This window comes from Manis javanica, chromosome 10, assembly GCF_040802235.1.
Source record: "Manis javanica isolate MJ-LG chromosome 10, MJ_LKY, whole genome shotgun sequence".
Lineage (NCBI taxonomy): Eukaryota > Metazoa > Chordata > Mammalia > Pholidota > Manidae > Manis > Manis javanica.
In genome coordinates, this window is record NC_133165.1 from 45,343,222 (window position 1) to 45,358,377 (window position 15,156).

The following is a 15,156-nucleotide window of genomic DNA, read 5'->3' on the forward strand; positions in this document are numbered from 1 at the left end:
GACCCCACTGCGGTGTTTCATTTCTAATTTAGCTACTCTATATTTGTCCTGGGAAGTTCGCAAATGGAAGCTAGTCTTTCTTTGCTCTGAGGCCGGGCCTCAGTATCCCTTGGACAATCAATCTTGCTGTCCCCCTGAGGGAACTTTCAATTTTGGCCTCCTCACTGACTCGATTAATTATTGCCACTGGAGCAGAGAGTAGAGTGAAATCCCATATATGCAGGCTTTTTAAACTTTGCGCTCCTGCCCAGACCTTTATGTTAAGTGTTCAATGACTCAGGTTCTCCTGGCCTGATCTCCAGTTAAAGATTGTCAAGTCAGCCTCTTACTCTTCCCAGTCCTTCTTCCTTTTCAGATACGCCAGAAGACCTCAGTTGCCTGCCTCCCTCAGCTCGCAATCCCCTCCCTCTCTCTTCACCACCATCTTTAAGTCCTTTGTCTTCACACGCGTCACCACCATCTTAAAGTCCTACATTCTCAACCATGCTGTTGTCCTGCTCTCCTCTTCCAGTGGCTGCACACCCCACCTCTCCTTCTGCCTTCATCACCCTTTTCCCTCACTGGAACACACTCCTCCCACCTTCTAGTTCCAGAAGCCACAGACAGGAAGCTGAGGAGAGGGAAAGCAATTAGATATCAGTGACTCAAGTCTTTATATCGGTTTGTCTGTCTGTGTATATGTTTTTGTGTGGGGAGTGTTGCTGACTGTAGTCGTATCTCAGTTTGTATGTTTGTGTGTCTAGGTGTATGGATGAAAAATATTTTCCTACCTCCGGATAGTATTAATAAAAATTGATTTAAAAACAAGTACTTGTGAAACTTAGGCATTCTAAAACTTCCAGAAAATCTGATAAAAAATGTTAAGCATTCATGCTAATTTGGGTTTGGCTGAGGCGAGCATGTCCTTGATAGTTATCAGCTGCCTAAGTTTACCTAAGGTCATTAGTTGATGTTATCTGCTAAATCTTTTAAGAATAAAATGCTTAAAGGCTGGGCTTTGTCTAATATTCAGTAAAGGTCTTGTAAGTAATCTAGCATAGTTGTTACGAATGAGTGAACTAAATAAGTGTGGCAAGTGAACACCTTTTTAATTGTGTGTTACAGTGTGTATACCTATCTACAGCCTAGAAATCTTTATAGTAACCTAAAACCTTAAAATTTTGCTGAGTTAAAAAGATATACTTTGTGCTTAGTGAGAGATTGTGTTGTAAAGCTCATAGTTAACAGAAATTATAAAATGTTCATAAATTTGTCAATCCAAAGAATGCTAGTGTAACAGTTTATAATAGCCTACTTCTCAGTATTCACTAAAAATTAAGGTACCTAATAGTTTTAAGTTCTAATTAAAATTACTTAAAGTAATAAAGAAAACATTTCTGCATGCTAAAGAATGTGTCTTTTGATAAAAGAGAGTAACTTTGTTCTAAAATACAGCTGTTTATTTAGAGAGAGAAATCTAAATGTAAAAAGGTTGTAGAAAGTTTGTAGAAGAATTTAATATAGTCATGCTATATAAAATTAAAGCAAATGAGTCTTGGTATAAAGTACACAGCAAAATTAGAATTTTGTTTTCAGTTAAAAAGACAAAGTTTTCTTAACTATTAGTCTGCTCTTAATATTGAAAAATTACAAAAAGTTCTCTAATTGTTTTATCAAAGCAGTTTCTCATGCTTACAGTCTCAATGAGTTGTCAGAATATTTAAGAAAATGAGATCTTAAAAGAACTAAAAGCTAAAGTTTGCTAACAACTGTACAACCTTCTTTATTTGCCTTTGAGGTATTTTGTTGTCATTCTGGTTAAATAGATAAGTATTGCTTCATAGCAACCTATAATCCTAGTTAAGCAAGTGCCTTAAAACTCTTAACAGCTTCCCAAAATCAAATTCAAAAAGTACTTTTACCTCTACTTAACTCTGATATTTTCCAGAGGGTCCCTAGAACATGTCAGAGGAACTTTTTCTCATTGGAGAAAGTATTTGGCTAATTGAGCTTACTTATCTGATATAAAATTACCTAGAAAGTACTGTCAAAAAGAATAATGCTAAACTTTGTTACTGAATGTTTTGTATTACAGAAATGTCAGAATTTCCTTATGTCAACTGTCTTACAGTAAGCTCTCATCAGATCTTTAACCATTGTCATTTATAGTCACTGTTTTATTACTCCTAAACTAGCAAAAAAATAGATTTCAGCAGAACAGGTATTAGTTATATAAGATTAAGTAAACTAAAGAAGATGATTTTGTGGCTTTTTGTTTCAAATGTTGCTGATAGTGTTTTAAGCTTTTTCTCTTAAGCTGACAACAGTTTAGTAAATGACTGCCTTTATAAGAGGAATTGAAACTTTATCTTTCTCTCTACCTGATCCCTCCAGAATTTTAAAAAAACTCTCAGTGACTATTTTTATATTTCATGGCACTATGTTTATTTTCACAAGTTCAATAAGAATCTGCTTTCCTTGTAAGAAGACCAATTAGAAACACTAGTTATATTACCAAAGCTTTAACTGGAACATCATACCTGAGAGACATGTGCATAAACTCAGATATGATCAGCTTTAAGGAACTAAGGTTGACTTTATAAAGCCAACAAAGCCCCTTAGAAGAACTGGCCTGGTACCTTGCTTACAAGGTTCACAGCAGCCTTACCAGGTAAGGAAGGTCACACTTCCTGGCAGGTGCAGGAACCTCAGGATGTCTTGCAGACCTCAAGGAGAGAGGAATTCACCCAGATCTACAGGTACTGGAGGCAAAACCTGATGGTAAGTCTGGCTTGGCTGTCTGGCCTCAAGAGGCCTTTAAAAGTTCAATCTGAAATTCCTTACAAAAAGTTCCAGCAAAGCACATTTAAAAGTCTATGTAATCAATTGCTCTTCTTGCTGCACTTACACAAATATTAAGCCAAGTGTTAATTATTTTCTTAACCTGGTTACTTCTAATAAAAATGAGGGTGATTTTAGAGAAAAGTATTGTTTCAATAATGCAGTCTTATCTATACTAAATCCCAATACTATAGTCATTGAGATGTAAACTTGATCCAGAATATTAGTTTCCCCATGATACCTGGCTATGATTCTCAATTAGACTCTTCATATTTCTAGTTCTCATATTCAGCCATGCATACTTAATCTCATCAAGTCTCATCAGAATTGAAGCGCCAACCTTCCGAAGTCCTCTCAACTGACCAGTCATAAAAACCTGGCTGCACCCTTTACTGTGCCCCCTCTCAGCATGAAGCAGCCAGAGCAGTCAGCACCCCTTTTCCCTGGCAGCAGCTAGAGTCTCTATCTGTAGAGGAGAAAATGAGACAGAGACCATAAGCTTAGACAGAATAAAGTTAGAGCTCTGGAGAAAGCAAGGCAAGATATTTGCAGTCAGAGCAATGTAACTACATGCCACGAACCGCCCCCCCCCAAGGACGCCCCTTGTCGGCCAAAAGTAGCCAGATCAAGTCATCACCCATTATGACCAAAAGGCTGGAATATAAGGTTGAAGGCACTGGGGGGAGGGGTGAGCATGTCAGATACTGATGATGTGCCAAAGTCCCTGGCTGCTGCCCCCTCCCAACCTGAAAAATGTGCCTTAAGCTAGCCAATCCTCGCACCGCTGTAAATCTAAGCTCTGCCTCCCCCTACCTTCTTTAGAAAGTCACTGCCTGCCCTGCTGAGTGTGACTTCCCCGGCCTGTGATAGCCAGACCGCGGAACATCACCTGGGAATTTGCATTCAAATAAACTACCTAGCCCTTTGTTGCCTCTCTTTGCCTGCTTATTTCAGCTAGAATTTATCTTACATTGAGCACAATCTTTCTGAAGGTCTTGGTACCTTTGCCTTAGGAGCTCATCTTAAGACCTGGTATCTCCCTCCCTTAGTGTAAATTTACAGCTTAGTGTAAACTTACAGAGCAGGAACCTTATTTTGGTTCACCAGTATCTCCAACACCTAGAACATCTGGAAGAATGCCTGGACACAGTAAGTGCCCAATATGTTTTCATTAAATGAATGCATATGTAGTCTTGATGCCAGGGTTCTTGTTGGCGGAGTGGAAGAATGAACTTTGCAAACTCAAGGTAGGAGAGCCAGGGAGAGATTTTTATTTAGAGATAAAGAGAGAGGACAGACCTCCTGGCTCAGGCCAGGAGGGGACAAGAGAGTCCTGGGGTGGTACCTTGTCTAGGCAGTTGAGAGACAAAGGGCTAGGAATGTACACCTGCTAAGTGGTCCCAAAATGTTTATCTTTGAAGAGACATTAAGTTTCTTATTAGTCTTCCTGGTTATTTATAAGAAATGTACTGCTCTGATTTCCTCCCAGGATAGCAGCTTCCTGGTTGGGAGCATATCACTCAAGACTGCCGGCCTTGCTCCCAAGGTGGGCTGAGTTAATTGTCTTTTTCTTAAAGAGTATGTTAAGAAACTTACTTTTTAACTAATTGGGTTTTTAAATGCAGTCTTATTTTCAAGATGGACTCCTTCCTGTTTGTTTTGGCCTTGCTTGTTAAACTGCCCAGGTGGCAAATAATTTTATTAGGGCTGGAGGAAGAAAAGCAGCACCTGGGTAAAATCAGAAAAACAAGCTGGGTCCCCCAGAAGTCCAAAGTAAATCTCACAGTGGATTATCTTGATTTGTTTTTTCCAGAGGCCATCACCCCACTCTATCTAAACCCATGGTTCCTATCTCAGTCTTTAAGAAAATATTTCTTGTGTGAGTAGGGGTCTTTCCCCTGTTCCTGAGACAGGGACCCTGGGTGTAGTCAGAGTAGGGTGAGGGCCTCCAGAAAAAGCAAGGCAGGATATTCGCAGTCAGAGCAATGTAACTACATGCAAGAAAAGCCCCCTACTAAAACTCTGTGTTAAATCTTCAGCTCTAGAGTCATTCTTCAGTGAGATCAGTTGGTGTACCCCAGATAAAGAAGAGCAGCACATGTTTTTATTATGCTAATCATTTATAATCATGTGTAAGATTCACTTTAACATGCTAAAAGACCAGGCCTGTGTGCTGTTTTCCTCCTTCAGATCTAATGAGGTGATTTTGCAAACTGGGCAAACTGATTTAGCATGCAGGCCCAGCCAGAACACAGTAAAGGGCAAGAAGGAGTCCACCTTAAAGATAAGATTGTACTTAATTTACTCTTTAGCAAACAATGCCTCAGCCCACCTTGGGGGGGTGAGCAGGTGGCCTTGTTTCATATGCCCCCAGACCAAGATGCTGGCATCTGGGGGGGGTGGGCAGAAATCAACAGAGCCAGAGGTTACTTGTATCAAGTTATATGTAAATATCCTAGGACAAATTAATAAATCCACAGCCCTAAACTTTTTTCATGTTCTGGAAAAATCCTCATCTGCCTATAAAACCCCCTAGACAATGCACCACTGTGGACTCTGTTTTTCCCTCCTAGCGTGAGCCGGGAGGTCTGTCCTTTCACTTTATCTCTAAATAAAAGCCTATACCTTGCTCTCCTACCTTGCCGGAGACCAAAAGGCCCCCACCCACAAAATGGCGAATTTCCTGCTTCTCTTCCGGGTCCTTTGCTCCCGCTGGCGCCAACCAAGGCCCAATCACCCCTCTACACCTTCCCACCAGCACCATCTGAAAGCCAATTGTTTTTTGACCTGCCCCTTCCTTCATAACCTGTATAAATTGAGCCTGTAAACAATAAACTGTGCCAGCTTGATCAGACATCCTGTCTTGCTGGTTGTTCTTTGTGTCCCTTGCTTGTTTCATTTCTGCAGGCGTCTCCGGCTATGCCCCACGTTCGTCCTGCGGGTCGGGACAGACTGGCGCCCAACGTGGGGCCCCCCCGGGACCCGAGACTCCTGCTGAAATGTCTGCTCGTAAGCCCTGGCCAGGCATTCATTTGAGTCATCGCACGGGTATTCACCTGATGTCGACTCTGCATTGAGGATCACTGCGGCTCACCCATCTGTAATACAGATCCCCGAGAGGTGAGTAGACGCATCACCCAAGCAAGCATCTTAAATACCTCTTATGAGTTCTCACTGATCCCCTCCCTCTAGTTTGCTGCCGCGATTTATTCCTTGTCCTGTCCTCTGGTTGTTCCTCTCTGAAAACCTTGTGCTTACTTTGGGCTAATGGTCATTCACCTCTAGGGCCTGCACAAGGGACTCTGACTACAGAGTCCCTGCCCTAGAGGGTCTGAGCAGGCAGATTATACTTGCCGGCCATCCTACGTAAGCAAGGGCTAGCCTGAGCTGATGAGAGTACCTCCAGTAGTTCAGAACATTAGCGTAGTTGCGGCTGCATTAGTGTAATTCTAGCTTACATAGAGTAGAAATCCCAGTCAGCCTAATGGACAACTCACTGAACTCTCACAAGGTATTTCTTAGCGGACTCAAGGAGTCCCTCAGGACACGAGGTGTAAGGGTTAAAAGAAAAGATCTTAGACAATTTTTTTCCTTTATTCATGAGACTTGCCCTTGGTTTCCCCTCGAAGGCACTGTCGATCATAAACAATGGAAGAGAGTTGGTGATGCCCTCCAGGACTTTTATCGGACCTTTGGCCCTGAAAAAGTTCCTGTTTCATCATTTTCTTACTGGAACCTTATTCATGACATCCTTGAGGTTCATTCTCAAGATCCTGACATTAAAGATATAATCAAAACAGGAGAAATAGCCCTTAAGGACAACTCCCGACCACCCTCTGCCTGTCCTTCAGTAGCCGTAGATATCCCTGAAGACCCCACCGTTCCTACTAAAGAATCTCCTAAACTTCAACCTAATATAAATTCTTCAGACACCCACGATAAACCTGATCCTCCTAAAATCCCAAATATCTATCCTTCACTCACGTCTTTAAGACACCAAACAGATCATTCAAACCTAAGAAATGAAGAGCCCATAGAGGAGCAAGCTGTCCATTACTATGAGCATGAAGACCCCTGGCGCCTTATGGCGCCAACCCTTCATGGTGCCACTAATAGAAGCTTCAGACCCCCTCCATATAAACCTATTTCCCCTCAATGTGTTCCTATATTTCAAATCCCTGATTTAGAGCCATCTCACAACTTCCCCCTCTCATCTGACCCCATCCGACAAGCAAAAATTTCTCTAACCAAAGAAGTCTCTTCACTTAAAGAAATTTTGCAACAAAAACGTGAACATGTTCAGCTCATTAAAGAGATTAAAGCCCTTGACACTGAACTAACATCATTAAATCCCGTGCAAACTCCCTCACTCCCCAAAAACCCCATAAATAAAGTGAAACCTAAAAACCCAATCCTAGCCTTCCCAGTCACTCGCGGTCGCCCACTCGCCCACGGCCGTCGCCCAGAAAACCCCCCAGAAGTCAGAGAAGAGAGGACGAGTATGCCCCTGACTCCCAAGACCCAGATATTCCAGACCAAGAACAGAATTCCGAGGGAGAGCCCTCAGACAATGAAAGGTCTGGTAATCATATAGAAAATTCAGCTAAAGCCCAAAAATATCGCCGCCTTAACCTTAAACACCTAAAAGACTTAAAAACAGCTGTTACCAATTATGGCCCCACGGCTCCTTTTACATTAGCCTTAATTGAAAGCCTGAGCTATCGATGGCTAACTCCTAATGACTGGCTTTCCCTAGCTCGAGCCACATTGTCTGGAGGAGAATATGTTTTGTGGCGCAATAGTGAAAGTAAAACTTCACACTCATGGACAAGAGACAAACTGCTCGGGCGAAGCCTCTATGAAACAAATGAAGCCCAAGCAGCCTTCCCCCCAGGCCTTTTAGCTCAAGTCCAAAATGCAGCCCCTAAGGCCTGGCTGCGCCTTCCTCCTAAAGGCTCCGCTACTACCTCCCTAGCAAAAATCCGCCAAGGTCCTGACGAGCCTTAAAGCAACTTCATTAGTCGCCTAACAGACGCTGCTGAGCGACTAGTTGGGGGGAGGAGAAACAGAAAGTGCCTTTGTTAAACACCTAGCTTATGAAAATGCTAACCCGACCTGTCAAGAAACCATAAGACCTCACCGTTCCGGCAGTCTCTCCGATTATATTAAACTTTGCTCAGGCATAGGAACCTCTCACGCAATCGATTAGCCATAGGAATGGCACTAAAAGACATTAAAATAGATAACAATAAACAAAAAACTTGCTTTAATTGCAAGCAACCAGGACACTTTGCCCGCCAGTGTCCGACAGGGACCCAGCCTCACCTGCCTCGCGCTCCCCCAAAAACTGCCCTCGATGCTGGCGCGGTTTACATTGGGCTAAAGACTGCCATTCTAAGACAACTATTGAAGGCATACCCCTCCCACCGCTTCAGGGAAACTCCCAGAGGGGCCTGCCCCTGGCCCCATCACCAAGCACGAACCAAGGGGCTATCAGGTTCGTTCCCCAAGCCCAACAGCAGCGAATCCTCCCTGCGCAGACATCAGTTCTCCCTCCTGTGCCATCCCAAGAAGCACAAGATTGGACCTCTGTTCCGCCACCAACACAATATTAATACCCGACCAAGGTATCCAGCTGCTCCCCACAGAAACCTATGGGCCTTTACCCTCCAGCACCTTTGGTCTAACTTTAGGACGAAAAAGCCCTGCATTAGTTGGCCTCCATATTATACCAGGAGTTGTTGATAATGATTATACAGGACAAATCACTCTCCTAGCCTCTGCTCCAACAGGCCCAATATCCATATCTAAGGGAGAGCGAATAGCCCAACTCCTGCTACTCCCATTAGAGTCAACACATAAAAGTTGTAATACAAATTCCAGATCAAATGCTGCCTTTGGCTCTTCTGATGCCTATTGGGTACAACAAATCACCACTGAAAGGCCATTGTTAACTCTACAATTAGATGGCAGATCCTTTGAAGGATTGGTTGATATAGGAGCAGATGCTACAGTGATATCAGCCCAACAGTGGCCTCCTAGTTGGCCCTGTAATACATCTGTAACCCATCTCAAAGGCATTGGTCAATCCACTAACCCCAAACAAAGTTCTAAGATTTTAATCTGGAAAGATAAAGAAGGAAATTCAGGACAAGTCCAACCTTATATAGTAGCTGGGTTACCCATTAATTTATGGGGACGTGACGTTTTATCTCAATTGAAACTTGTCATGGCTAGCCCAAATGATATAATCACCTGACAAATGCTTAACCAAGGCTATCTGCCCGGCCAGGGCCTAGGAAAAAATAGCCAAGGTATAAAAGAGCCTCTTACTGTTATACCCAAGAATGACCATTTAGGAGTAGGGAATAAAAATTTTCCGTGATGGCCATTGACTTTCCTGTACCCCATGCAGACAAAATAAAATGGAAGTCAGACTCTCCTATCTGGGTAGATCAATGGCCATTAACTCAAGAAAAACTTACAGCAGCCACAAAGTTAGTACAGGAACAATTAGCTGCTGGACACTTAGGATCCACCACCTCTCCTTGGAACACTCCTATATTTGTAATTAAGAAAAAATCAGCAACTTGGAGACTCCTCCAAGACCTCAGAGAAATCAACAAAACCATGTTCTCGATGGGAGCCCTTCAACCCGGTCTCCCCTCTCCAATAGCCATCCCAGCTAATTATTTCAAGATCATTATTGATCTTAAAGATTGTTTCTTTACCATTCCACTCCATCCCCAAGATAGAGAATGCTTTGCATTTAGTATTTCCATCACCAATTTTAAAGGGCCAATGTATCGCTACCAGTGGAAAGTACTCCCTCAAGGTATGGCAAACAGCCCCACTCTGTGTCAAAAATTTGTAGCCCAAGCTGTAGATCCCCTCAGACCCCGGTGGCCTTCCATCTATATCATTCATTATATGGATGATATCCTCCTGGCTGGAGCATCCAATTCTGAAGTCTTAGAATGTAGCCAAGAATTGACCATCGTCTTACCTTTTTCGGTCTCCAAATTTCTCCAAACAAAATTCAGTTAACAGATCCCTATTACTACCTTGGTTTTGAATTAACTTGAAACAAAATCACTACCCAGAAGATCCAATTAAAAACATCACACTTACAAACACTGAATGATTTCCAAAAGTTCCTAGGAGACATTAATTGGCTCAGACCCTATCTTAAATTAACCACTGGAGAGTTAAAAACCTCTTTTTGATATACTACAAGGAGACCCCAATACCTCATCCCCTCAGAAACTGTCCACCAAGGGAAAAGAAACTTTAAACATTGTTGAAACAGCTACACAACAACAACAAATTACGTTCCTATCCTATGACAGGCCCTTTGCTCTTATCATCTGTAATACGCCACATACCCCTACTGGAGTTTTATGGCAAAATAATCCTTTGTTATGGATCCATTTGCCCTCCTCCCCATCTAAAGTTCTTATCACATACCCCTCACTAGTTGCAAAGATCATAAAAATAGGCAGAGAACAAAGCCGCCAGCATTTTGGCAGAGACCCTGATCAGCTTATCATTCCTTATACAAAAGAACAAACAGATTGGCTGTCTCAGAATGTAGATGACTGGATTATATCCCTTGCTTCTTCCAAGGTAAAACCGATAATCACTATCCCTCGCATAAACTCCTTCAATTCCACGACTACATCCCTTTATTTTCCCAAAGATAACCTCATCCACTCCTTTAGAAAATGCCTCTCTAGTTTTTTCTGATGGCTCCTCCTCTGGTATTGTTGCCTCTGTTATAAACTCACAGAGTTACAGTATTCAATCACCCTTCAAATCAGCCCAACTTGTAGAATTATTTGCTATCTTAGAAGTTTTTAAAATGTTGAGCCAAATCCCTTTTAATCTGTATACCGACAGTGCCTACATAGCATATTCAGTTCCTATTCTAGAAACAGTCCCTTATATTAAACCTTCTACCAACGCTGTTTCCATCTTCCAACAACTCCAAACCTTTATATTACTCAGACAAGCCCCTTTCTATATCGGACATCTGCGAGCCCACACTGACCTTCCTAGTTCCCTCTCCCAAGGCAATGCCCTCGCAGACAAAAATACCCGCTTCACATATTCCATTACAACCGATGCAGTCACCAAAGCTAGTCAATACCATGCTCTTCACCATGTGAATGCTCACACTCTTCGACTTTTATTTAAACTCACCAGAGAACAAGCTAGGCAAATTGTTAAAGACTGCCCGGGGTGTGTAACCTTACTGCCCCTCCCTCATTTAGGAGTTAATCCGAGAGGCCTACTCCCTAATGAAATCTGGCAAATGGATGTCACCCATATCCCTGAGTTTGGAACTCTTAAATATACTCACGTGACTATTGATACCTACAGTGGTTTTATATTTGCCACCCTCCACAGTGGCGAAGCCACCAAAAATTTCATAGCCCATGTTCTCCAATGCATTAGTGTTATTGGTAAACCTCAAAATATTAAAACAGATATGGACGTGGATACACTTGACAAGCATTTCAAAATTTCTGCCATCAATTCCAAATTAAGCATATCACAGGTATTCCTTACAACCCCCAAGGACAAGGAATAATTGAATGAGCCCATCAGATACTAAAGAATACAATTAATAAGCTTAAAACCAACACTGTTTACCCAATAAAAGGCTCTCCAAAAAACCTCCTTAATCATGCACTATTCACGCTCAACTTCTTACAATTAGACAACCACAACAAGTCTGCCGCTGACAGATTGTGGCACCAAGAGACGAAAAACCAATTTGCAGAAGTCTTATGGAAAGATCCTCTAACCTTTAAATGGCATGGTCCCAACCCAGTTCTTATCTGGGGTAGAGGCCATGCCTGTGTATATGATACACAGGGAAATGGACCTCGATGGTTATCTGAGCGCCTTGTCAAACCCATTAATACCCCTTTAAAACATATTCAAAATAACCCAATACATTCCAGGGAGGAGAATCCACCCTGAGAACAGTTTTTCCTTGCCTTTCAGGAAGTAGATAAATATTCATCATCATTGGACAAGATGCAGTCGCCAACAATCCTCGTTCTCCTGATCATGACTACAGTTCTGAGTCATCAGCCAGCACCACCACCCGTGAAGTCCCGGCATTTCCCCTGGAACTACACCTGGATAGTGCTGTCTGAAAGAGGAGACATTGTTTGGTCCCGCTCTCAAACCTCACCAGACGTCTGGTGGCCAAACGTTTTACAGCCCGATCTCTGTAAGCTAGCCCTCGGTGCAGGAGCCCCTTGGGGTGTAGAAGATCTTTTTGACCAAAGTGCAACACCTCGTGCCCTTTGTGGGGCGTTAGATTCCCCTGGTTGCTCTGACCCAGAACGCCGGTCAGTTCTTAGGTCATACTCCTTTTATGTTTGCCCCAGGCAGCACCGGCCCCGTCACCTCCTTCATAAATGCGGAGGCAAGTCAGATTATTATTGTGCATCATGGGGGTGTGAGACCACAGGAGACACTTATTGGAAGCCCTCCTCTTCCTGGGATTATATCACTGTCAAGGCCAATTATACCCACCACAGTACTTTTTGGTCAGACGATGTGATTCCAGGGTGCAATCAGGAGAATACTACTACTAGAGGTTGGTGCAATCCTCTTTCAGTCAAATTCACCGAACCAGGAAAAAAGGCCCCAGGCTGGACACAAGGATATACTTGGGGTCTTCGCTTATATAAAGACCATTATGATGAAGGCATCACCTTTACTATTAAACTCCTAAAAGAGTTCCCTGCCACCCCTTCCGTCGCCATAGGTCCAAATACAGTCCTAGGTGGGAAGCACCCTCCCCCACCAAAGCCCTCCACCCTCTCACCTGACCATAGCCTCACAACTAGTAGTCTTAAACCCTCCTCCACACCACCAGTGCCCGCTTTAGCGAGTTCTAAAGACCTTGTCTTCACCCTCATAAATCAAACCTTCCTTAGTATTAATTCCATCACCCCTGAGCTTACCGCCGAATGTTGGTTATGTTACCACTCTTCTGCCCCCTTTTATGAAGGAGCTGCCATCCCTGGCAATTTCTCCACCTCCAATGATACAACTGCCGTTGGGAACACGCTAGTTGGGAAGGCCTAACCTTGGCCCAGGTAGTCAGTAACGGGACTTGTATAACTAACACTGCAAAAAATCCCTCGTGGGTATGCCCACCTTTGTCAAGAAATCTCTATTGAACAGGGACCCCAATATATTGTTCCCCCCAATGACACCTGGTGGGCCTGCTTAGATGGACTCACCCCCTGTGTCTACAACCCAGTATTACAAGGACATGGCTTTTGTGTTCTCGTTAAAGTTATACCCAGGCTTATTTACTACCGGTCTGACGAGTTCTTCCATATCTGGGAACAATCTTCAGACCCTTCCCTCCCTAAATGCTCCCGCCGAGAACCCATTACTGCTGTTACTATTGCTGTTTTGCTTGGCTTAGGGGCTGTAGGTGCCGGTATGGGCATCTCTTCCTTAGTTCTTTCTAACTCGCTATCACGAACTCAGTGCCACTATAAACCAAGATATCCAAGAATTGCAAAAGGAATCTCTGACCTGACAGATTCGATCTCGTCCCTCGCTGAAGTAGTTCTCCAAAACCGCAGAGGGCTAGATCTGCTCTTTCTGCAGCAGGGCGGGCTTTGCGCCACCCTAAAAGAAGAGTGTTGTTTCTATGCTGACAAAACGGGTTGTTAGAGATAGTATGAGAAGGGTCAGAGAAGGGTTAGAGAAAAGAAGAATAGAAAGAGAGCAGAGTGAAAGTTGGTATAAAAATTGGTTCTCTACCTCGCCGTGGCTCACTACTCTTTTGCCCTCTCTCTTAGGCCCCCTTATAGGATTAATATTGCTCTTGTCTTTTGGCCCTTGGGCTCTCAAACATTTAACAAACTTCATAAAAAAGCAAATTGACACTCTCGTCAGCAAACCCATTCAAGGCCACTACCAGAGGCTCGCCTGTAACGATGACGATCAAGAGGCCTCCTCCTCCTTCTTTCAGCGACCATAGAAGTGACGATAGCCAAAGCCAAAAACGTTTGGTGCTGCCACCCAAACCTGTGCTTTGCAAAGCCTTCGTCACCCCAGTCGAGGCTAGTAGTCAGTGACGGGTAAGACATGGTCGCACACCATCCCATCAGGCTCGGCCACCACAAGGCTGCGACAACGTGCGCAGACTACTACCAACCTAAGACAGGGCACAGCCGCCATGAGGGCTGTGACCCCATGATGGGTAAGGAGTAGTCCCTGACCATGCAACCTAAGACAGGCATAGTCCTCGACCCAGCCACACCAGCTGGCCCCTTCTTTTATAAAGGAAGAGGAGGAGATGTGGGAAGCTGAAGACAGGATAGAGCCAAGTGATAAATTAAAGACCCTGCAACAAAACCCAGCCTTAAGACAACAGCAACTAGATGGGTAGTCAATGACGGGTATATGCCTACAGGACAAATATAAGACCTCTGGTTAAAAGGGCCGATCTAATACTGGGGCAAGCTCCTATATAGGCCGATCCAGTATTAGGGCAAGATCCCCTGAATATACGAGGCTGACTCCGAGAGGAGACAAGCTCCTGGATACAGAGGCCAGGTATAAGACCTCTAAACCTAAGACAGGCAACGTCTACCCAAGAAAAGGTGGCTCAAAGCACCCTAAGTGCCGCTCCAACCCCTCCTAAAAGAATAGAAAGGGAGGAGATGCCGGAGACCAAAAGGCCCCCACCCACAAAATGGCGAATTTCCTGCTTCTCTTCCGGGTCCTTTGCTCCCGCCGGTGCCAACCAAGGCCCAATCACCCCTCTACACCTTCCCACCAGCACCATCTGAAAGCCAATTGTTTGTTGACCCGCCCCTTCCTTCCTAACCTGTATAAATTGAGTCTGTAAACAATAAACTGTGCCAGCTTGATCAGACATCCTGTGTCCCTTGCTTGTTTCATTTCTGCAGGTGTCTCCGGCTATGCCCCATGTTCGTCCCGCGGGTCGGGACACTACCTTGAGCGTTTGTGAAGCTTATTCGTCGGCTTCGTGAATAAGAACCCCGGCATAATTCCCAGACAGCAAACCAGCTCTCCTTAGGTGACTCACCCAAGCTTGAAGTCAGTGACAGTGTGTGAGTGAGTTTAAGATGGAGGCAGTTCACCTTTCTGTCTCTAGGTTCTCTGAAATTTTTTCCTCTGGTTGGGGCTGAGGTGGGCAGGAAATGTCCCTGACTTGTGAGCCCCAGAATTAGCTAACTCAAGTCTGGGACAGGGCTTCCAGGGCCTAGGTATCCATCTTAATGCTTCTGCTGTTGTGAAGGTTGATTCTGTCACCTGAACATGAAT